This window comes from Quercus robur, chromosome 9, assembly GCF_932294415.1.
Source record: "Quercus robur chromosome 9, dhQueRobu3.1, whole genome shotgun sequence".
NCBI classification, from domain to species: domain Eukaryota; kingdom Viridiplantae; phylum Streptophyta; class Magnoliopsida; order Fagales; family Fagaceae; genus Quercus; species Quercus robur.
The window spans coordinates 50,693,378-50,716,998 of NC_065542.1; the positions used below are offsets into that span (position 1 = coordinate 50,693,378).

General features: G+C 35.0%; 1 long non-coding RNA gene across 1 annotated transcript; it reads right to left on the minus strand.

The window, feature by feature from the left end:
• Nucleotides 1–6,603: 6,603 nt before the first annotated feature.
• LOC126698935 (uncharacterized) lies at nucleotides 6,604–8,143 on the minus strand. Its single transcript, XR_007646653.1, has 3 exons — nucleotides 8,078–8,143; nucleotides 6,933–6,965; nucleotides 6,604–6,814 (listed from the first exon to the last, which is right to left on the minus strand). It is a non-coding gene; the product is annotated as an uncharacterized LOC126698935 (long non-coding RNA).
• Nucleotides 8,144–23,621: the final 15,478 nt, after the last annotated feature.

Genomic DNA, 23,621 nt, shown 5'->3' on the forward strand with positions numbered 1-23,621 from the left:
TTATTGACCTACCTCTGTCGACCCATCCCTCGTTTGAACCAACCCACCACCTCCATCGACCCATCCCTCGTTCGAACCAACCCATACCTTCAAATCAAGTTTCACGGATTGAAAACCAGACACAAGAGACGGCACCGATTGCACCGATCGCACTGAGATCGCACCGATCTCTCTCTTTCCCGATTTGGTGCTGCCGCCCTCCGTTGATACTGATCTATCTCTCACTCTCTCTTCCTTCTTCTCTCAATTTGACCGGATTTGATGAATTTTTTTTTGTTGGGTTTTGTTTATGTGTTTATCTATTAAGAAATGGTATTATATATTTATTTGGAAGCAGAGAAAATGTGAGTAAATGTGAGGAACAAGTAGAAAATGTGTTTTCTATATTATTTTCAGCAACACAACCAAACACTTGAAAATATTTTCCAAAGCATTTTTTGGAATGCAACCAAACACTTGAAAATATTTTCCTTTCCCGAAAATAGCATTTCCGGAAAATATTTTACATGAACCAAACACAGTCTAAGAGAAAGTGAGTTCTAATTAGCTCAACTGGTAAATTCTCTTATGATTGTATAAGAGACTTTCTCTTAGTTTCTGCTATTATATATATATATATATAGAGAGAGAGAGAGAGAGAGAGAGAGAGAGAATATAGATATAGATTAATATTCTTTTAGTTGTGTCATTTATGGCGTTTATGATTCATTTATATTGCCTTGGTTGTGTGATTTAAGACTATAAAGGACCTGGAAAATATTAATTTAAAAGATTGTGCAATTGAATTCTGCCAGAGACGAGGTTTCTACCTAAGTATTTGCAGATAATGCCCCGAATGGAGTTGTAGTGAATTCAGATGATGTACCTGGAAAATATTAATTTAAAAGATTGTGCAATTGAATTCTGCCAGAGACGAGGTTTCTACCTAAGTTTTTGCAGATAATGCCCCGAATGGAGTTGTAATGAATTCAGATGATGTTAAAAGCTTCGATGTAACAGAATATCCCCAATACATTATCACTACTTGCATGTTATTAGTGCTGGAAACGAATTGATGTGAATCTTTTAGTAACATTTTAATTTCCGTACAGTTAATGGGTTCAGGTTAATTGGTGTAGATATGTACCACTACCAACAATTAGAAACCATCAAATTTGGTGGAACCACTTTGCTTCAGACTTGCGAGTGAGCATCATTACCTTTTCTTTTTCATAATATATATTTCTTCGAGGGAAAGAATCAATGATGGGATCAATAGGACAATGATGGCAGTTCGCAAGGGAGGAGAAGAATTTGCCAAACTCCAAAACAATATTTAAGACCAAAGCATATATATATATATATATATATGAGTTAGACCCACCAAAAAAATAAAAAAACAAAGGTTTTTTTAAAGAATGAGTTTGGTTCAGCTTTTTGAAAAAGTGCATAATGAAAAAGTGGAGTTTTGTAAAAGTGCATAATGAAAAAGTAGAGTTTCAAAAAGCTGAATGTTTGGTAAAAGCTGTTAAAAAATGCATAATGAAAAAGCTGAGTGTTTGGCTAGCACTTATAAAAGTGGCTTTTTGAGGGGTAAATGACCAAAAAGGACAATGTATATATAAGGGAATTTATTTCATACTTTTTTTTTATGTGAGTTTGTTTCATACTTAAATCAATTACTTCATCATACTTAAATCAATTTTTCTCTTTCTAAAAAAATTATTTTTTTCTTACCAATATTAGCTAATAATAACCTACCACTTAAGATTTATTGTGAAAGTATTGTAAAACTATTGTGATAAAAATTATAGTAATTTTAATTTTAACATACTATTAAAATTATTTTTTTCTCTTTCTAAAAAAATTATTTTTTTCTCACCAATATTAGCTAATAATAGCCTACCTTAAAATTTATTGTAAAAATATTGTGAAAATATTATGATATAATTTCTTTTTTCTCCCTTTTTTTTTTCTCTCCACACACGTGGCTCTACTTCCTTTTTTTTTCTCCTCTTTTTTTCTCATCCACCCACGTAACCACACTCTTTTCTTTTCCTTTTTCCTTCTTTCCTCTACCATCTTCAGTCCAGAACATTCCCAGCTCTCTTTCTTTTCTTTTTCTTTTTTTTGCCTCTTAGCACTTCAGTCTAGAACACAGCTCTGCTTCTTCTTCTTTTTTTTCTTTTTTTTTTTTTTCCTCTTAGCACTTCGGTCCAGAACACAGCTCTGCTTCTTCTTCTTTTTCTTTTTTTTTTTTCCTCTTAGCACTTCAAATCGGAACACATCGGAACCATCGGAACCAACGCCAGAACTCATCCTTTATTCTTTTTTTTTTCACACTCCAGAGAAGAAGATGATGATGATGATGATGAAGATGAAGATGAAGATGATTGAAGCATAAGGATTTTGGGATTTTGGGTTTTTTTTTTCTATGGATTTTGGGTTGATTTTGAGTTGGGTTTGGGATGGGTTTTCCGGATTTGAGTTGATTTTAAGTTGTTTTTGTGTTGATTTTGAGTTATTTTTGGTTTGGTTTTGTTGATTCTGTGTTTGGAATATCAAAGGTTGAAATGGGTTTTGTTGATTGTGGGGGTAGACCGGTGAAGAAGCAGAGGAAGACGAAGAGGAAGAAGACGAAGAAAAAAGACACAGATGAGAGATGAGGGCATGAGAGAACTGATGGGTATTTCGGTATTTTTCGGGTTTGCAACGGTAATATACAAAACGCGCATAGCGCGTTTTCATTTATGGACCCCTGAGGGTCCATAATCCCTTCCGCGTTTGTTCTCAGTTTTATCTCAATGCTCAAAACGCAACTTTTGCGTTTTGAGTTTACCAAATGCAAAAGTTGGTTGAGCTTTTTTCAGAACGCGCTTTTTGGGCTCAAAAAGCCGAAACAAACGGGCACTTAATAACACATACAGTTATTTGTGTTATTAACTTATTATTGTTATAAGCTTAAGAAGCGAGAATGCCAAAAAGAAGTATATAAAAAATTGGTAAAATAAAAAAAAACTTTTCAAGAAGTTTACTTTTTACACACCACACATTAAACACAAAAACTGCACACACATACAGTGCAAATGATGAAATTTGTGGTCATAGACATGACAACTGAAAAATACAAGAAGCTTACTAAATTTCTTTGGTATACAGGCCATAAAATCAAAATTACACATTTTACAGTTACAATAAAAGGATGGTTCTTCTCAAAAAACGAAGGAAAATTTTCTAATTCAAGGGGATTGAATGAAACTTCACCTATTGGATATGAGTTACTTCAGAACATGTATTAAAAGAACATAGAAGAAGCACAATTCATCAGACAGTTTTTCTTACCTTGCCAAATGAAAACTATTTCATTCTCATTCAATTCCAATGCATCAATTTTACTAAAAAAAAAAAAATTCAAACTTACAATCAAAAAAAGATTTTATATACAAAATTGAATCTGGCTAAAGCTTCAGATTAGACCTAAAACAAAAATGAACCAGGAAATGTATAGCAAAATGAAGAAAATGAGAAATAATGTAATCAACACCTTCTGCTTTTTTAAGCCAGGGGTCTATTTTGAATCAAAGCCAGTTTGGCGTGATTCCAATTCCAAAGTATCCAAACCCTAGCCCCTAATTTATACTATTACTTGCTCTCTAAGCCCCTAAAACACTAGGACTACGCAAAATTGGACTAATACTTTGTAGTCTCTCTACCAGTGAAGAGAATGACAGAGAAAACGAGAGAGACATTAGGACAATTTCAATTTTTTTTCTCGGGAAACAAACAGAGAGTTAGATAGAGAGAGACCTGTAATCGAACGAAGAAGTGGAGGAGATGATATTTCCGACCACCATGCCCTTAGCTCGTCATCGGAGATGATATCGCCGCCCACCGTGCCTCAAATAGTCGCCGGAGCTAAGTCGTCGACCACCGCACCTTTGAGTATTCTGAGAGAGAGTTGGAGAGCTACGAATCCACGAGTTTTAGATCTGACTAAATGAAATGGTTTTCTCCTTTTATTTTTCAAATTATAGGCTTTATTTCATTGATTGAAAATTTTGGAATATCTTTATTTTGAGGATCGCGTGAAAGTGGTGCTGAAAAATGTAATATTTTGGAGCCAAAACTCTCGCGGGAATGCTGCTAAAACTGGTTCACATTTTTTTTAAAAACGGTTGTATTGGCTTATTTCAAGGGTTTTAATGAACCTTGAAATAAAGTTAGCCACACAAGTCTATTTTCAGAGCGTCTGTTTGGACCATTTTAGGAGACCCTTGGAAATAGAGGGTCGAAAAAAGTGAAGTTTTTTGTAGTGACGTACCCATACAAAATACTGAAAATAGTAGTAATACCAATCCTTTAAACAACTGTCAACGCAAACACACAAGAAGATAAAGAATCCAATATATATAGAAAACATAATACAAAATCAAGCAAAATGCGCTTGAGAGTAATTAAAAACAATATATACAAGGCCCACAAATCCTTTTTGGCAACAAAAATTTATCAGGAAATCAAAAGATTCAGAAAACAATAGAAACGATGTTTAAAATAAGCCAAATTGAAGAATTAGAATACATACCTTGGCCATCACTTATTAACATTGTATGCATTATAGGGACCAACGTTGGTTCAACTTGGACAAAAAGGTGAGGAAGCCTGCTGCTCATTGATTCAAGAATTGTGCTAATGGCACGCAAACAGCCAACTGCTGCCAAAGCACCAGGATCATCAGCTTCATCTTCAGCTTCAGCCGTGTTCATGCACCTCCAAAATGCAGCTGCCAGAATATTTATTAAAAAAAGAAGCTTTCAAGCACTTCTGAATATATGTGTAAAATCAAATGAAAATGGAGGCCAACAGTACCAAATTCTGTCAAAACCCAAGAGCATAAGGTTCCCAAACATGTCCCTATAGCCTCCAAAATAAAGGCAAGAACCTCATTCTCAACCCCATTCATAAGTTTAAAGAACTCTTGGTAGAAGAAAATAAATATATTTATAGAACTCATTGAATAATTCTCATTGTTAGCAGAATTTTGCAAAGTTTCACAAAGCACATACCATAAGGAGTTGAGGAAGAATTGGACAGATTTCATTCAAATCTGCATTGTGAACAAAATGCAATCACTGTCAAGATAAGCAACATCTACACTAATGAAAAAATAAATATTAAGAAACACAGAAAAACACTCGCACACAGAGTGTAGCATAGATTTCGTCCTTACTCAAAAAGTCGATAGTAGATGTAGTAAATATTGTAAGGTGATACCAAGAGAGAGTGTAGCCACCCAACATATGTGAGTGGTACTAGACATTTGTATTATAAGATGAACTATAAGAGACATTAGATAGAGAAACCCAAGAATAAGGTGGTAGGGTCTGAAGAGAGAAACAAGATGTGTTTGAAGAAAAATTATCAAATAAGGAAAGTGGGATCTAGCTGAAGATGTTAAGAAAATATGGAAAAAAATGGGTAGTTGTATTTAAAGAGTGGTTAAAGAAATACTTGCAGAATCTAAATGATGAGGGCAACCGATTAAGGAGACTTGATGGTGCAAGATTAAAAAGAGACTCCCTAGATGTAGAGACAATATTTCTTATGAAAATTATAAATTGGCGTAAAAGGAAGCAAAAAAGGCTGTCCAAGAGGCTAAACTTAAGGCTTATGACGAATTATATAGCAAGTTGGGTACGAAGGATGGAGAAAATAATATTTATAAACTCGCTAAGACCAGGAAGTGGACGGGAAACTTGAATTAAGTAAAGAGCGAATCAAGAATAAAGATCAAAGAGTCTTAATAATGGAAAGGGAAATTAAAGAGAGATGTTGATAAAAATTTTAATGGAAGCGATACAAATACAATACATTAAAGCGAATTGAGAAGCCCATTTGAGGCTAGGAATCCTAGGTTTGTCCAAAGAATTAAAATGACCGAGAAAGGGACACATTGAGAAAGCTAAAGATAGGAAAAACTATGGGGGACCTAATGAAATTACTATCAAAGTTTGAAAGTCCTTGGGTGATCTGGGTATACATTGATTGAAAAACCATTTCAAATTTGCAATAAGATCTTAAGTGTTGAAAAGATCCCTAGTGAATAAAGGAGAAGCACTCTTAACACCAGTTACAAGATTATCGAGGATATTCAAAACTGTACAAAAGTACTGCAGAATTAAGTTTATAAGTCATACTATGAAACTTTGGGAGAGTGAAATCATGTCAGCAGTCCTCAGACTGTATAAATCATCAATGATATCTGCAGCATAGCCCTTTCTCACATACTCATGTGGGTCTTCATCCCAAAGCATTTGATCATTGTCATTGAAGCACACAAGGGGAAACACCATCTCAAAAAGAAGACTATCAAGTCAAGATTGGAGCAGAGTGTACATGGTATTCTTCAAGATACTGCATATATAATAAAAAAGAGTGGTTGCAAATGTTCTTGCCACAATAAACACTTAAAATTAAGTTTTAAAGAAAATACATATGTTATATATGCGACTTGAGTTTTGATTTTTGAAAAATTGTCAGCCGCTCTATCTCCATTCCCTGAGGGTTCAAATTATTAAAGAACTTTCAATGAAGCACAAACAAAACTCTTGAAAATACCATGTTGACATTCAGTCAAATCTTAACAAATCTAACAATACAATCGTGTTTTCAAAACACGATTTCAGAAGCTGTTTGTTCGGTAGTGTGTAATTAGCTGAATGCAACAATAATTAGCACATAAGGAATACCAAAAAGAAAAACTAGATAGGAAGGCATAATTCTCTCCCACTGAGGGTAAAAACTGAGCCAGGTCATCCCCTTCCAATCCAATCAAATCCTATAACAAATAAGGTTTGAAGTAGCAAGCAAAGTAAATAACCTAATCAGACAAGAAAGTGACTCAATAAAACAAATAACATTGTAAAGAAAATTTTCTCAAGTCCCAGAGATACTACCATTTTGACTCTCAATTTCTTTCATAAACCTTTCTGCATGAAAAACATTCCAAGAACCAGGGGCTTGCCCTCAATATTCCATCAAAGAGGCACGCAATCGATAGAAATCCACTCATTGAAATGCAAGTAGCACTAAACTTTATCCTCGAAGCTCAGAAGATTATATATATCCATTAAATATGAAAATTTATGGTAGAAAAAAAATTTGCTTCAATAATAAAGAATGATAAGTTGTTTCTCCATAAACAAATACAAATATTTAAGGGTTTGTTATCATTATTTCACATATTTTCCATCAACATCCATGGATGGTTTGTATTTATAATATTATAATGAACAACTATGTTCACAAAATTTTGGACATTTAACAACTTAGAAAAAAAAAATTACCTAAAACAAGCTGACAACAAAAACTAAAAGTGATTTAAAAGTTTTGACACCCTTAAGCTCTTTCTTCATGGAATTTCTTTGTAATCTCTTAAAAGTTTTATTTATTTTAATCAGTGTATTACAAAGGCACTCAATAAGTCTTGAACTTTCACCTTCACCTTATTAATATAATGGATGATATAAGACTTGAGCTCAAGTCCACTAAAATCGTAATCTCAAAGTCATCCAAAGAAGAATTAAGCATCTTCCTAGCTGATTTTAAGTTTTCAATGTTTGAATTCCTTCTCCTTCCTAAGTGTGATTGTTTAGGAAACATATTCAAGATTTCTTAGGGTCTATCTTTCTTAGTTTATTGTTATATTCTCTATATTAACACTGAACAGCCATCAAACTCATTCGAGATCAAATTTACCTGAACTCTTAAACATCAAACCAAACTTGAAGGCAAAACCCTTCAAGATCTCTTCAAGAACCCTAATTTAGTGATGAATTCCTGAAGATCCTACATCAAATTTGGTATTAAAGCCCACTAAAGCTTCTATCCTAAATCATCCATGCTATTGAAAAGATAAAGATTGCAATTGAACAGCAACTCATTTGCACGGATAAAGAATAGATATATCAATTAAAAATCAAATGGAACTAAGTACCTAAACATGTAAACCAACCAGAATGTAAAAACTTAAAACCATCCATGGTCAAGCAATTCATATTTGAAAAAATCTAGCCTATGTTTTAGTTGAATAGAACTGTACCGTGTTAAAGAAACAAATAGCAACTTCATCATACGATCTATTATTGATCTGAGTCTTCAATGACTGTGAGAAACAACTAACAGCAATTTGAAAATGAGCTTCAACATTTAAAAAATAATAATAAATGAATCTTTATGAACAATGTCCCCACACCATTCATCATGCCAAAATACATCCTTCTATCATCACCTAGTGCAAATTAAATGGTTAGCAGTTTATGGAGCTGTCTGTATATGGATTGTGTGGCTTTGGATGTTGATCAAATAGCTAGTAGAGTATTGATTTTGTGGGACAGGAGGGTTTTTAAAAAGTTGGAAGTTTTGGTGGGTACATTCTTAGTGTCAGTTAAGTGGCAAGGTGTGGAGGATGATTTTATTTGGACATGCACAGGGGTTTATATGGCCCAAATGATAACAGTGTAAAGGGACATATGTGGGATGAATTGGTTGGTATTCAGCAATACTGGAATATTCCTTGGTGTTGCATTGGGAATTTCAACATTGTTCGTTTCCTGAGTGAATAGAGGGGTGGTTCATATCTTACTCTAGCTATGGAAAAATTTTCAGAGTTCATTAAGGATCTTCACTTGATTGATTTGCCTTTAGAGGAAGGGAGATATACTTGGTCTAGTGGCACTTATTGACCTTCCATGTTTAGGATAGATAGAGCTCTAGTTTCACATGATTGGAAGGAACATTTTCCGGACGTGATCTAGCGGATTTTACCATGACCTGTTTTAGACCATTTCCCAATTCTTTTGGAGGTAGGGGTATGGCAAGGGGGAAGAGTCCTTTTCGGTTTAAGACGTGGTTGAAGACAGATGGTTTTATTGATAGACTTTCCCAATGGTGGAATTGCCATTCTTTCCCCCAGTACACCTAGTTATGTGTTTGCTAAAAAGTTGTAAGTTTTGAAAGAAGACATTATTTAGTGAAACCGTAGAGAGTTTGGCAATGTCAGCCATCAAAGGAAAGAATTATTGGGGGTTTTGGATTCATTAGATGCCAAGGAGGGGGATCTTGGACTCTTTTAGGTGGAGACCCATGAGAGAAATACGGTGAGGTCTCAAGCGGAGCATCTCCTTTCTCTAGAGGAGATCTCATGGAGACAAAAATTAAGGATGTTGTGTATAAAGGAGGATGATAATAATACTAAGTTCTTTCATGAGGAGGCTAACTCCCGTAGAAGGTATAACCATCTGAGTCTTGTCGCTCACATGTAAATTTTCGTGTCGCTCACATGTAAATTTTCTTATCGCTCAGATGGAAGTGTGTATTTTGGCATGATGAATGGTGCGGGGACATTGTTCATAAAAGATTCATTTATTATTATTTTTAAAATGTTGAAACTCATTCTAAGATTGTTGTTAGCTGTATCTTGCAGTCGTTGAAGGCTCAGATCATTACAAGATCGTATGATGAAGTTGCTATTTGTTTCTTTAACACTGTACGATAATGGTTCCGTTCAACTGAAACGTATGCTAGATTTTTTCAAATATGAATTGCATGACCATGTATGGTTTCAAGTTTTTACATTCTGGTTGGTAAATGTTTAGGCACTTGGTTCCATTTGATTTTTAATTGATCTATTCTTTATCCATGCAAATGAGTTGCTGTTCAATTGCAATCCATATGTTTTCAATAGCATGGATGATGTAGGATAGAAGCTTTAGTGGGCTCCAATCTATGAAGCACGGGTGTGTTTCGGGACTCAGGTGCGGGTGCGGGACTCGGTAATTTTTGAAAAAGTAGGGTGCGGGTGCGGCAGGACTCGGCGATTAAAAAATTATTAAAAATATTTTTATTTATATTTTCTATACATTTTTACTATTAAAATATTCTTAAAAAACACATTAATATACTTGATTCACAAAACAAAGAAAGAAGAAGGCAAGAAACACATCTGAGGTCAGAATTTCGGCTGCTCTAGCGAGTTTCAAGGCCGATTTCAGCCGTATCGGCCGCCGGCCAATACGACCCGATATGGCCGATACGGCCCGATTTTGGCCGAATTAGCCCGGTTCGGCGCGAATCAAGTCGAGTCGACGCGAATCCAAGAAAAAAAAAAAAAAAAAAAAACCCTCAGACGCAGCACCGACGCACGGTCAATCGCGTCGGACTCCGGTGCGGCACCCTCCCAGCCGCATCCGTGCTTTCTAGGCTCCAATACCAAATTTGATGTAGGATCTTCAAGATTTTAACACTAAATTAGGGTTCTTGAAGAGATCTTGAAGGGTTATATCTTCAAATATGGTTTTAATGTTTAAGAGTTCAGGTAATAAAAACATTTGATCTTAAATGGGTTTGATGGTTGTTCGGTGTTAAAATAGAGAATATATCAATAAACTGAGAAAGATGGACCCTAAGCAATCTTGACTATGTTTCCTAAACAATCACACTTAGGAAGGAGAAGGAATTCACGCATTGAAAACTTAAAATCAACAGGGAAGATGGATAATTCTTCTTTGGATGACTTAGAGATTACGATTTCAATGAACTTTAGCTCAAGTCTTATAACTTCCGTTATATTAATAAGGTGGAGGGTAGAGGGTGGAGGGTGAAGGTGAAAGTTCAAGCAAGGTTTTGAAACCCGGACCGGACCGTACGGTCCAACAGGGAAAATCTCAAACCGCTCATCTTTGCGGTTCTTTTAGCTTCAAGAACCCCTCTATGTGAAAAAACAGGGACCCGCACGAACTGCGGTCGGACCTCACGGTTCTGAGAACCGTGATCAAACCGCTTCTCATGGTTCCCTACTTCCCTTTCAATTTGAACCTTAAAAAAATAAAAAAATAAAAAAATAAAAAAATAAAAACAAAGAAAAACAAGCTTTAAATTCTGCTCCCTTCAGAGTAAAAGTTGATGGTGGAGAGGGCCGATTGCTGGAGCGAACGGTCTTTGTAGAGGAGATCGAAGGAACGAGGGATTCCGACGGAGGAGGAAGGATGGCTGCTGCTGAAGCTTGCGTCTGAGTCTCGTGATTGGTTGAATTAACGGAACTGCCATTTTTCCCCCTAAAAAATGGTGGTCCAAAAGAACCGGATCTGAAGTCACAGCTCACTATGGACTTCGTTCTTCACAGCGTAGCTCCACAGTGGACTAGATGACATCTTTACTTTGTGATTTTGGTCTAAGAGGAAAGAGGAACAAGAGATTTCATGGAGAGAGAGAGAGAGAGAGAGAGAGAGAGAGAGAGAGAGAGAGAGAGAGAGAGAGAGAGAGAGAGAGAGAGAATGGGTTCTGCAAAATGGTGTTTGGGCAAGAGAGAAGCATTTTTTGTCTTGCAAAGGTAGTGTTGAATCTGTTGATACTTCATTTTTCAAAGCCACAATCAGATCAAATGCTCAAATGCCTAACAGCTAGCCACCTTGAAACTTTAAACATTGAGATTTGGAATTATCATTTATAACCAGAGGACATGATTTAGTCTAACGTAGCTTTTTCAATTTTTTATTCTTTGCTTTAGTCATTTTTCTGGTCTACCGTAGCATCTTTTAATTTTTTATTCGTTTCTTTAGTCATGTCTTCTGTACGTGGTACTGTTTAGTCTATTTCTTGTTTTGTAGCCTAGGCGGATAGGCTGTTGTGGATGATAAATAGTTAAAATATTTTAATGGTATAAATCATGACTTTTAAAGATATTGTTAGGTTGATTAATGTACAAATTTATTAAAATATTATAAATGATAAGAAAATATCTATTTAAAACCTATATTAAACTGTGAAAAATACATTTTATTTTTAGTAGTCTCTGAATACTTGAATTTCTTTAAATGTTTAGTCAAGATTATTAATTTTTATGCATTAATTTTTATTTATTTCATATTAATTAATTATTACGTCATTACGGTTCGATCTCAGTTCAACCTCGATTTGACCTCAAAAACCTTGAACCTCTTTCTTTTACGGTTCAATGAACGGTCCGGATCTGAAAACCATAAGTTCAAGACCATTGAGTGCCTTTGTAATACACTGATTAAATAAATAAAACTTTTAAGAGATTGCAAAGAAATTCTACGAAGAAAGAGCTTGAGGGTGTTAGAACCTTTTAACCACTTTTAGTTTTTGTTGTTAGGTTGTTTTAGGTAATTGCTTCTTTTCTTTTTCCAATGTGTTAAATGTCCAAAATTTTGTGAACTTCATTATAATATTATAAATTTAAACCATCCATGGATGTTGATGGAAAATATGTGAAATAATGATAACAAACCCTTAAATATTTGTATTTGTTCAGAGAGAAACAACTTATCATTCTTTATTATTAACGCAAAATATTTGTCTACCATTATATTCATGTTTTATGGATATAATCTTCTGAGCTTCGACGATAAAGTTTAGTGCTGCTTGCATTTTTAATGAGTGGATTTCTATCGAATGCGTGCCTCTTTGATGGAGCATTGAGGGCAAGCCTAGTTCTTGGAATGTTTTTCATGCAGTAAGGTTTATGAAAGAGATTGAGAGTCAGAATGATATTATCTTTGGGACTCAAGAAAATTTTCTTTACAATTCACTTTTCAATGTTTTTGATTTATTGAGTGACTTTCTTGCCTGATTTGATTATTTACTTTGCTTACTACTTCAAACCTTATTTGTTACAGGATTTGATTAGATTGGAAGCAGATGACCTGGCTCAGTTTTTACCCTCAGTGGGAGAGAATTATGCCATCCTATCTAGATTTTCTTTATGGTATTCCTTATGTGCTAATTATTTTTGCATACCACTAGTTACAAATTGCCGAACAAACAGATTCTGAAATCATGTTTTGATTGTATTGATAAATTTGTTGAGATTTGACTAAGTTACAACATGGTATTATCAAGAGTTTTGTTTGTGCTCCATTGAAAGTTCTTTAATAATTTGAACCCTAAGGGAATAGAGCAGTCGACAATTTTTCAAAAATCAAAATTCAAACCACATATATAATATATGTATTTTCTTAAAAACTCAATTTTAAGTGTTTATTGTGGCAAGAACATTTATAACCCTCTTTTCTACTATATATGCAGTATCTCGAAGAGTACCACGTATACTCTACTCCAATCCTGACTTGATAGTCTTCTTTTTGAAATAGTGTTTCCCTTTATGTGCTTCTATGACAATGATCAAACGCTTTAGGATGAAGACCCACATGAGTATGTGAGAAAGGGCTATGCCGCAGATCTCATCGATGATTTATACAGTCCGAGGACTGCTGACATGATTTCACTCTCCCAAAGATCTATAGTATGACTTCTAAAATAAATTCTGCGGTACTTTTGTACAGTTTTGAAACTAGGATAGTAATTTCAAACTTCGATGGTAATTTCATTAGGTCCCCCATAGTTTTTCCTGTTTTTAGCTTTCTCAATGCGTCCCTTATCTCAGTCCTTTTAATTCTTTGGATAAACCTAGGATTCCTAGCCTCAAATGGGCTTCTCAATTCGTTTTAATGCATTGTATTTGTATCACTTCCATTGAAATTTTATCAATATCTCTCTTTAACGTCCTTTTGCTTTAATAATACTCTTTGATCTTCATTCTTGATTCACTCTTGACTTAATTCAAGTTCCTCGTCCACTTCCTGGTCTTAGCGAATTTATATATATTATTTTCTCCATCCTTCATTCCCAACTTGCTATGTAATTCATCATGACCCTTAGTTTAGCCTCTTGGACAGCCTTTTTTGGTTCCTTTTACGCCAACTTATAATTTTCATAAGCAATATTGTCTCTACATCTAGGGAGTCTCTTTTTAATCTTGCACCATCAAGTCTCCTTAATTGGTTGCCCACATCCTTTAGATTCTCCAAGTATATCTTTAACCACTCTTTAAATACATTGCTATATTTTTCCACATTTTCTCAAAATCTTCATCTAGATCCCACTTTCCTTCTTTGACAATTTTTCTTTAAACACGTCTTGTTTCTCTCTTCAAACCCTACCACCTCATTCTTGGGTTTTTCTATCTAATATCTCTTATAGTTCATCTTCTAATACAAATGTCTAGTACCACTCACATATGTTGAGTGGTTACACTCTCTCGGTATCACCTTACAATGATTACGACATCTACTATCGACTTTTTGAGTAAGGATGAAATCTATGCTACACTATGTGTAAATGTTTTTCTGTGTTTCTTAATGTTTACTTTTTCATTAGCGTAGATGTTGGTTATCTTGACACTGATTGCATTTTGTTCACAATGCAGATTTGAATGAAATCCGTCCAATTCTTCCTCAACTCTTTGATGGTATGTGCTTCATGAAACTTTGCAAAATTTTGCGAACAATGCGAATTATTCAATGAGTTCTATAAATATATTTATTTTCTTCTGCCAAGAATTCTTTAAAGTTTAAACTTATGAATGGGGTTGAGAATGAGGACCTTGTCTTTATTTTGGAGGCTATAGTGGACATGTTTGGGGAGGAGATGGCAACTAATGCTCTTGGGTTTTGCCAGAATTTGGTATTGTTAGCCTCCATTTTTATTTGATTTTACACATATATTCTGAAGTTCTTGAACTTTTTTTAATAAATATTATGGCAGCTACATTTTGGAGGTGCATGAACATGGTTGAAGCTGATGATCCTAGTGCTTTGGCTGCAGTTGGCTGTTTGCGTGCCATTAGCACAATTCTTGAATCAGTGAGCAGACTTCCTCACCTTTTTGTCCAAGTTCAACCAACGTTGGTCCCTATAATGCATACAATGTTAACAAGTGATGGCCAAGGTATGTATTCTAATACTTCTATTTGGCTTATTTTTGACATTGTTTCTATTCTTTTCTGAATCATTTGATTTCCTGATAAATTTTGCTGCCAAAAAGGATTTGTGGGCCTTGTATATATTGTTATCAATAAGTCTCAAGCGCATTTTGTTTGATTGTGTATTACGCTTTCTGTATATATTGGATTCTCTATCTTCTTGATTGTTTGCGGTTGACAGTTGTTTAAAGGATTGGTATTACTGCTATTTCGTATGGGTACATAATGGGTTTCAGTATCCTGTCCTTATGCCTTCACATGTAAACATACACAATCACTTTTGCGTAAAAGGTATTAAAAAAAGAGAAGTTGTCAAGCACTTCTGAATATGTCTAAAATCAAATAAAAATAGAGGCTAACAGTACCAAATTCTGGCATAGCCCAAGAGCAAAAGGTGACATCTCCTCCCCAAACTAGTCCACTATAGTCTCCAAAATAAAGACAAGGTCCTCATTCTCAACCTCATTCATAAGTTTAAAGAACTCTAGAACCAGACTAATCAAATTTGCAGAGTTTAAATCAAAACTATCATAAAAGTGAACAAGTTTAAAATATATTCCATTTATCATAGCTTACATACCTCTAAATTTCTCGCTGAAAGACTATCGTCTAGATTTGTAAGGTGTCCATTGACAGTTGTAGAAACTTGTGCCCAACTCCCTTGGATTAAAGATGAAGCCTGGTCAGTGAGCATATAAAATTGAGACTGAATATGCCTGAGTTGTTTCTGCAACTCTAAAGCTTCAGCTTTATATGCCAAAGTTGCGTCCCTAAAAATAAATTACAATTTTTAAGAATTTTTTAATTAAAAATATCGGCATTGGAAACAGAATACTAGAATTTCATCATTACTAACCCAAATAATTCACAACAAATACATCAACAACAAAAAATTTCATCAGAAGCTAAAAGATAGAGGATTTGTCAAGTGCTGTTCCCAACTAAGTGAGGTAATAGAAGGGGTGGCTTGGATAAGGTTTTACCTTCAGCATTTTTTGCATTAAGTGGGCACACAAAATGTGTCATGTCATAATGAACCTAACACTATGTTTAGTTGATATAATGAAGTGAAAACCAAATACAACCCAGAAGATAATCATTGAATTCAGCATCAAATTAAGACCGAGAGACATATCATCTATCATGATTCAAACTCGCTAAAATTTCAATCGAAATGGATGGATTCTCCCCATTTTGATCAAAATGGGGGAAATGTTATAAGTTATGGAACGGCATTCTCCCCATTTCAATCCAAATGGAGGGATTATTTTTCACGGCTATGATTTGATTTCTTGGATTTAACAATGTACAAAAACGATGTGACACTTGTTACATCTTTAGATTCGTAATATTTAATAAAAACCATGAAATAAACCCATTTCAAATGGAGATGAACCTAATACAAAAATTATAGTTTAAACTTTAAAAGCCCTATCTAAAACATGAAAAAAGGCATGCAATAAATGAGCATTTGGATCACGTCCACGTTTGGATGTTTTGCGTTTCAGCCTTTTTTTTTTTTTTTTTGGACCAGCGCCTGGTGCATTGTTCATGGGACATGAACAATGCATCAAGGCTTATGAACAATATTTTTAGTGTGAATAGAAATCAGAAATTACTTTTTTATTGTTTTCAGTTTTCAGCAAAATAAGCGGTATCCAAATGCGAGAAATTATTAGATACTCCTGGAGTACCATAAATGCGGACTCCCTCCTCTCACATGAATGATGGGTCCCACTAATTAAATTCATGGTGGAACCTATCATTCATGTGAAAGGAGGGACTACGCATTTATGGTATTCCGGGAGTACCTAATAATTTTCCTCCAAACACACCCTAAATATGCATATTTAACTGAAAAGGAAACTCTTCATCGAAGGCATATACTAGAACAACCACTATGATGCAAATTTGAAACCCTAGCCCCAAATATGTTTGATTTCATACGTTTTTTGTCAAAAGAAGAGATAAATGTATAACAACCATGTTTTTATTGGTAAGTTATAGAAGCGGTGAGTGAATACCCAATATCTTTCTTCAACGCCAAAAAGTGCTTCCTTCCTGGTCTAGTAGAAAAGGCAAAAATGCTATCATCAAAAGCAAAGTCCAAGTCCTCTCTCCCTGTAATCACTCAAAAATTCAAATTCTGTGGAAAAGTGAAGTAAATAAAAGATGATGAAGAAGAAGAAACCTTAATTGAAAAAGGGAAAGGAGAGAGAGAGAGAGAGAGAGGACACTCTGCTCCGACGTAACCCAATTCCCTTAGCAAAGAGCACACTCGACCTCCGGCCACTCTCTCTCTCTCCCTCTCTCTCTCTCTCTCTTCCTCTCTTTCTTTTGTTCTGTTTAAAGAGAGAGAGAAAAAGACAGAAAATTTGAATTGTGTTTTTTGCAACGGCTTTCTTGCTGTTATTTATTGGCCAACTCTCATGCTTCACTGACACACACACTCTTTGTGGTGGTGTGGTGTGTGGGTGCAATTTGCAAAACAAAATGGGGCTTTGCCAAAACCGTTTTGGTTTTGTTTTGTTGGAGTCAAAAGTGAACGAATTTTTTTTCCATTTAACATTAGATTGCTAAGAATTTTGTTAGTTACCTAGTTTCAAAACAAAGTGGAAAAATAGCATCTCGAGTTTCTAAAACTCGAGTTTTGGGCAGAAATCAAGTTTCTAATACTCGAGATCCTGAGCTATAAGCGGCTGACATGGATTTTTTTCCATGTGGAGCCACGTTGAAATCGAGTTTCTAAAACTTGATTTGTGATCATATTTCACCACAGCGTCCAGACCAGAACACTCTCGCACCCAAACATACAAATCCCAACCTAAGACAAGCACATACATCACCATCGGCGAACCCATCGGTGGAGACTCCAGAACACTCTCACACCAAACATACAAACCCATCGGCGGAGACAAGCGTAGACATCAAAAAACCCATCAACGGAGACAAGCGCATCTCATTGGTGGTAGAAAACTCTCGTCTCCTCTCATCGGCAACCTCACTCAAGTTTCACTTCTTCTTCCTCACGATCTTTTGAGTTCTTCGTGCAAATCAAACACAGATTGTCCAATCACCCACTCAAATCTGTTCTTCCTCTATTCTTCGTCGCTGTTCTTTGTCGTCTAATCGTTATTCTTTGTCGTCAGATCGTTGGTTCTTTCTTCAGTTCTGTTGTTGTTGAATTACCAAAATCGAGTCTCAGATATTCAGTTTTGGCTTTTAGAACTCGAGTCTTTAAAACTCGAGATCTATGTGGCATTTTTTGTCCAACTCATCCAACAGAAGATTCGCAAAGTGAGTCTCTGAGACTCGAGTTTTAATATGGATCTCGAGTTTCTAAAACTCGAGATGCTAGTTTCCTTATTCCTTTCAAATGCATGTTAACTTACTACATTGTAGACCCTTACACAACTAATCTGCAAATATCCCCAAAGTGAACCCATGATTTCTTGCTTTCCAAATTTTGAAAATATATATAAGAGCATGCATTCCTTCTTTTGAAATTTCAATTTCAATTTCAGTTTCAATTTCAATTTGGTGAGAGATTTCTTGTAATATTGTTTTGTATTTTTTTGAAGTACGTGTAAGTAAAAAAATGTGTAAAAATACGTGTAATGTTGTTTAAACATTGAAAACTGTTGTTTAAACAACGATAACAAACGGGCCCTAAAACTGTGAAATTTCAATTCAATTTCAATTTTTATGATTTAAATAAAGTGGGTATAGAATGTGAAGTAATAATTGCGTAACAAGATTTTCTTTTCCTTTTTCTTTTCTTTTTTTTTTTTTTTTTTTCAAATGGTGACTTATTTCATTTATCTATTTTTATACTAGTATTATTTGTGGAGACATTTTTTTTTCAGACTAATGTAGGGTTTTGCTTTGATGGATTTCTTCTTTTTTTTTTTTTTTTTTTTTTCTTTTCTTTTTGGATTTCCATATTGACCTTCGTTGAGCATGTAAATCTTGACTCTCTTTTTTTTTGAAGTTTTACTTATTTGTTCTCACAAATGTTGACAACCTTGGAAAACTTCTATTTTTCTTTTCATACAGCAAGTGTTAATTATTAATTGGATGTTCCTCCATTTGCTTCAATTTGATCGAAGTGGCAAAAATTATACTTGCTAATTTCTTTTTTAAAATTAGCTATCAAAGATTCAAAAGCATAAAATGCTTACAAATTAATAAATTTCATATAAATTAACATGTACCTCATTCCTTTTCATTGTGTGTGTGTGTTTGTTTCTAAATAAAATAAAATAAAAAAAGAATAATTGTCTCACATTACTTAATAGAGTGTGTTCTTACTTTACCCTCCCTTAAAAGTTTCCATGACTTATGAATTGTAATCTCATTCCATCTCCTTGGTATGTGCACCTATGTGATTGCTTCTAAAAAAATAAAAAAAAATAAAAACTAATAAATGCCATTTTCTAATGCCTTAACATATACAATCTAACATAAATATGTAAAAAATAAATAAATTTGTATTCTTGCATCCCAAACTTTCTAAATGCAAATGAAAATGAGTTTGTTTGGAAAAGAAAAAGAACATTTACTAAAGAGATTTAGTAATATATTTTGGGTCATGCTAACGAGTGCCCTTAAAGCATTAGTTAACAATCCAGTTAAAGAAAGTTTTTATAGGAAAAGATAAAAAAAGCAATTAATATTTTAATAGCTTTTTCCATTTTCCATAAAAGTGATGTCAAAACTTTCTTAAAATTGATTATTAACCAATGCCTTAAGGGTACTCGTTAGCATTTCTCATATATTTTTATAAACATATTTCTTAAATGTTCCCAAAATTAATGAGTTATACTCAGCAAAAATTGAATAATAAAAGAGCAAATGAGACACTAATACAAAATAATAGTTATACTTTAAAAGCAAAAAAGAAAAATAAAAAAGAAGATAAAATTGAAGGGGCCATTACCATAAAGTTTCTCATTATTTTTGTAATTTTTAGATTTTAATAAAAGGAGGTATTTTTGAAAAGGCAACAACTTATTGCACATATGATAACGTACATATCTTTACATGTGCCAAAAAAAAAAAAAAAAAAAAAAAAACACCTAAAATTATGACTTCTTGAATTAATGTCTATGATAAACTTCTTTTTAAAAGCTAGGGAACTATGCTCCCCCCCCCCCCCCCCCCCCCCCCTTTCCATAGTTGATAAGGAGTATGAAGTTGGTGCAAAGAGTTATACGTTGATGATGAACGGTGTTAAGACAACAAGAGTACGGTGTGATCAATATCAACTTGTCAATCTTATCGCTATAGATGGGATCTACGACTACAGCTAATATAAGTTCAAATCTTTCAATCAGCAAAAAGAAAAAGGGAATCAAGCTGTTGACAAAGTAACATGTATAATATAAAAGTTAATGGACAGTTTTAGCTAACAAAAATACACTTCATTTGGGACTTTTCTTTCAGCGGTGACACCTAAGTTCATAAGTCAAAGAAATGGAGTAAAATCCAGGGTAGGCTCCCTAGAAACAGGGGTGCCCAACAAATTTATAGGCCTAAGGCGATATATTTAAATGATACATTTTTGTTATCACTTAAATAATATTTAACAAGTATTTAATATCATAATTTTTTAAATAACAATTTTTTTTTTTTGGTAATATGCTTTTTTTGTGTGGAAAAAATACTAAAATTATAACTAATTTTACTACAAGAAAAACTTACAAACGATGTAGCAAAAATTGTGATTAGTGATACTTTAAGATCTTTTTTTGAGAAGGAATACTTCAAGAAGATAATAAGCAAGTATATGAATGATTGATATTAGGGATATTATAAATTTTACAACATTAGACTTACAAAGATGTATCACCAATCACAAAAAGTAATTCAAAAATGCATTTAATAGATTGTTGATGTAAACAAATCATATTAATTGTCATATCAATTTGTAAAGGTTTTGAAGTAAAATTTATAGTATTTCTAGTATTTTCCTAAATGAATTATTTCTTGTGATTAGTGACACATATATTTGTAAGACTCATGTATTTAAAGTTGTATTATCTCTAGCATTACTTAATTCTTTGGAACTTCTTAAAACTGTAAAACTAATTTTCTTATGCTCTCTCTGTCTCGCTGTCTCTCTCTCTCTCTCTCTCTCTCTCTCTATATATATATATATATATATATATATATAAAAATTTTTGTTTTTGGGGGGCCTTCTTTAGTAGGGGGTCCTAAGCGATGGCCTAAGTGGTCTAGGCTTAGAGCCAACGTTGCCTAGAAATTTCCTCTACATATTATTTATGCTATAGTGGGTGCATTTAGCTTCATCTTAGATTAATTACAACACATGAGAGGGAGCTATGCGACCAAAAGTTTTCAACATTTGATTTCTATTTCAGGTTAAACTTCTCTATGCATTGCATGACTTATCCATTAGTCTATGACTCTATATATAATTACAAGAGTCTTTATCAAGATTCTGCCATTTGTTAACTTTGGATAATCCACAACATGACACGTGGCATTAGTATGATTCATTGTGTGTTTATAAAAAAAAAAAAAATTGATAATATTCATGTGTGCCTAGTAAATGTTTGTTTTTTTTTTTTTTTTTTTTTTTTTGAGTTTCAACCTATGATATCTACTCTTAAAAATTGTTTTTTATCATCAAATCAAGACACAAACACTAATTTAATATCAAATCGCTACAACTAAATTTAACCCAAAAATACTGGAAATTCTCTTAAATAAGACATTTAATTTGTTTCTTAATAAGACATTCACTATACAGCTAAAATGACTGGATGCACTAAATATTTTTATTTTTGAGAATCTAACGGAAGATTAAATATAGAATAAAATTTAAAATATGTATTAAAATGTGAGTTCCAGTTAGCTCAACTGGTAAAGTCTCTGATAGTTGAATAAGAGATCTGGGGTTCAATCCCCGTCTACACCAAAACTGATTGGTGTTGTATGGGTGCCAGGGCCCCAGGCCCATTGGGCCTGGGGACCTGACCTGGTAGCGTAGCCCATTTCCCATCCCCACTTTGAACCTATAGCCTCGATTCGAGCACCTTAGGGACAGAACTGGGCCTAAGAACCGAGATGAGACAACACCGTCTTGAACACCCACAACATGCCCCTTCTAGCCACCTTCAACCTGGTCGAGGTATCATTGCTCGGAGATACTCTAACCGGTAATGCCTTTGAGAATATCGCTGCCGAGCAGGCCTTCAGAGGTGAGAATCAGTTCCAATGCCATTATCACTTTTCGACGGAGCACCCACTTAGGAATGATGGAATTGGACCCCCATTCGCACTAGTAAGGGGGAGTAATCATAACACCTACATTGATCGTAGCCTATAAATAGGAGAAGAGAATGAGGAATTGGGGGTTGGTAATTCTAGAGAGAACATTGAGAGAAGAGAGCAAGCACTCTAAGAGAGAAAGGTAGCGACTATGTGAGGTAAAGAGAAGGGTTTGAGCAAACAGGAGTGTAGTCGAGTCTCAGAGTATAGGGCCACCCATAGTAGGAAACCCAAAACCCACAATACAAATAGATTGTGAGCCCAAGTAGAGGCTGAACCCAATAACCATATTTTGGGTATGCACAAATGGTGCCATCTGTTGGGATCTCCTACGAAGCTATGGTTTTGCCAAGGCGCGCACGGAAAAATGTCTGGAGGACAATCAGGGAGCTACGTTGAACGTGGCTTTGGGAGATCTTCTCGGGGATCCACTTAGAGGGAAATGAGGCAAAAGGGACACGAAGACAGGGAGTATGAGGAGCAAGGGCAGTCTGGCCTTGGAGAGGGGTCGTTTCAAATGTACTGGACAATGTCCAGCGCTTTGAGGCGCAACTGTTTTGACATAAGGGATGAAGAGCTTGAGCAGAGGGATGAGAAACTTGAGCGTCTACGTAGGTTGGTGAGGGATTTGGAGTTGGAAGCAAGAGATAGGCATTGAAGAAGGAACCATGAGGAGCGAGGGGAAGGGTTGGCTAGTGTGGGGGGCCATCATGGAGCAAGGTCCCATCAATTTGGATCTCATCAGCATCGGGATCGCTTGCGAGAATATATAGACCGGGATTCGATTTTCCCAGAGGAGCAACGACCTCGGAATGCTGCCATGGACGCTATGAGCCGCGCATTACGCCGGGCCGCCCGATCACCATTCTTAAGGGAGATTGAACGGGCCCCTATGCTAAGCAAATTTACATGGCCATCGTTCAATTCTTACGATGGAAAGACGAATCCGGTAGAACATGTAAGCCATTATATTCAAATGATGTCTTTACACACTCATAACGACGCACTGATGTGTAAGGTATTTCCTTCAAGCCTTGGTCCCATTGCTTTGAGGTGGTTCAATGGGTTAAGGAAAGGCTCAATTCACAGTTTTCCGAGTTGATTCAAGAGTTTAGCGTTCGGTTCATGACCTGCAGCCGAGTTCCGCAGCCCATGGATGCATTGCTGTCAATGAAAATGGGGGCTGGGGAAACCCTCTACAACTACACTAATCGGTACTGGGAGCTGTACAACAAGATTGGCGGAGGTAATAAAAAAATTACAGCGAGTACTTTTCGGATGGGATTGCCTGAGGATTCCGAATTGTGAGACTCATTGATAAGGAGGCCTCCCGAGGATATGAGGCAATTGATAAGGCGTATTAAAAAATATAAACGATTGGAGGACGATCGGTTATAGAGCAAAGGTAAGGCCCCAGTCATAAATCATCCTCGACAGAGTGGTTTACAGTCAAGGCCTAGGAAGGACTTGAGGATTCAAGAGCCGGGGCCACAAATGGGGGAAGTGA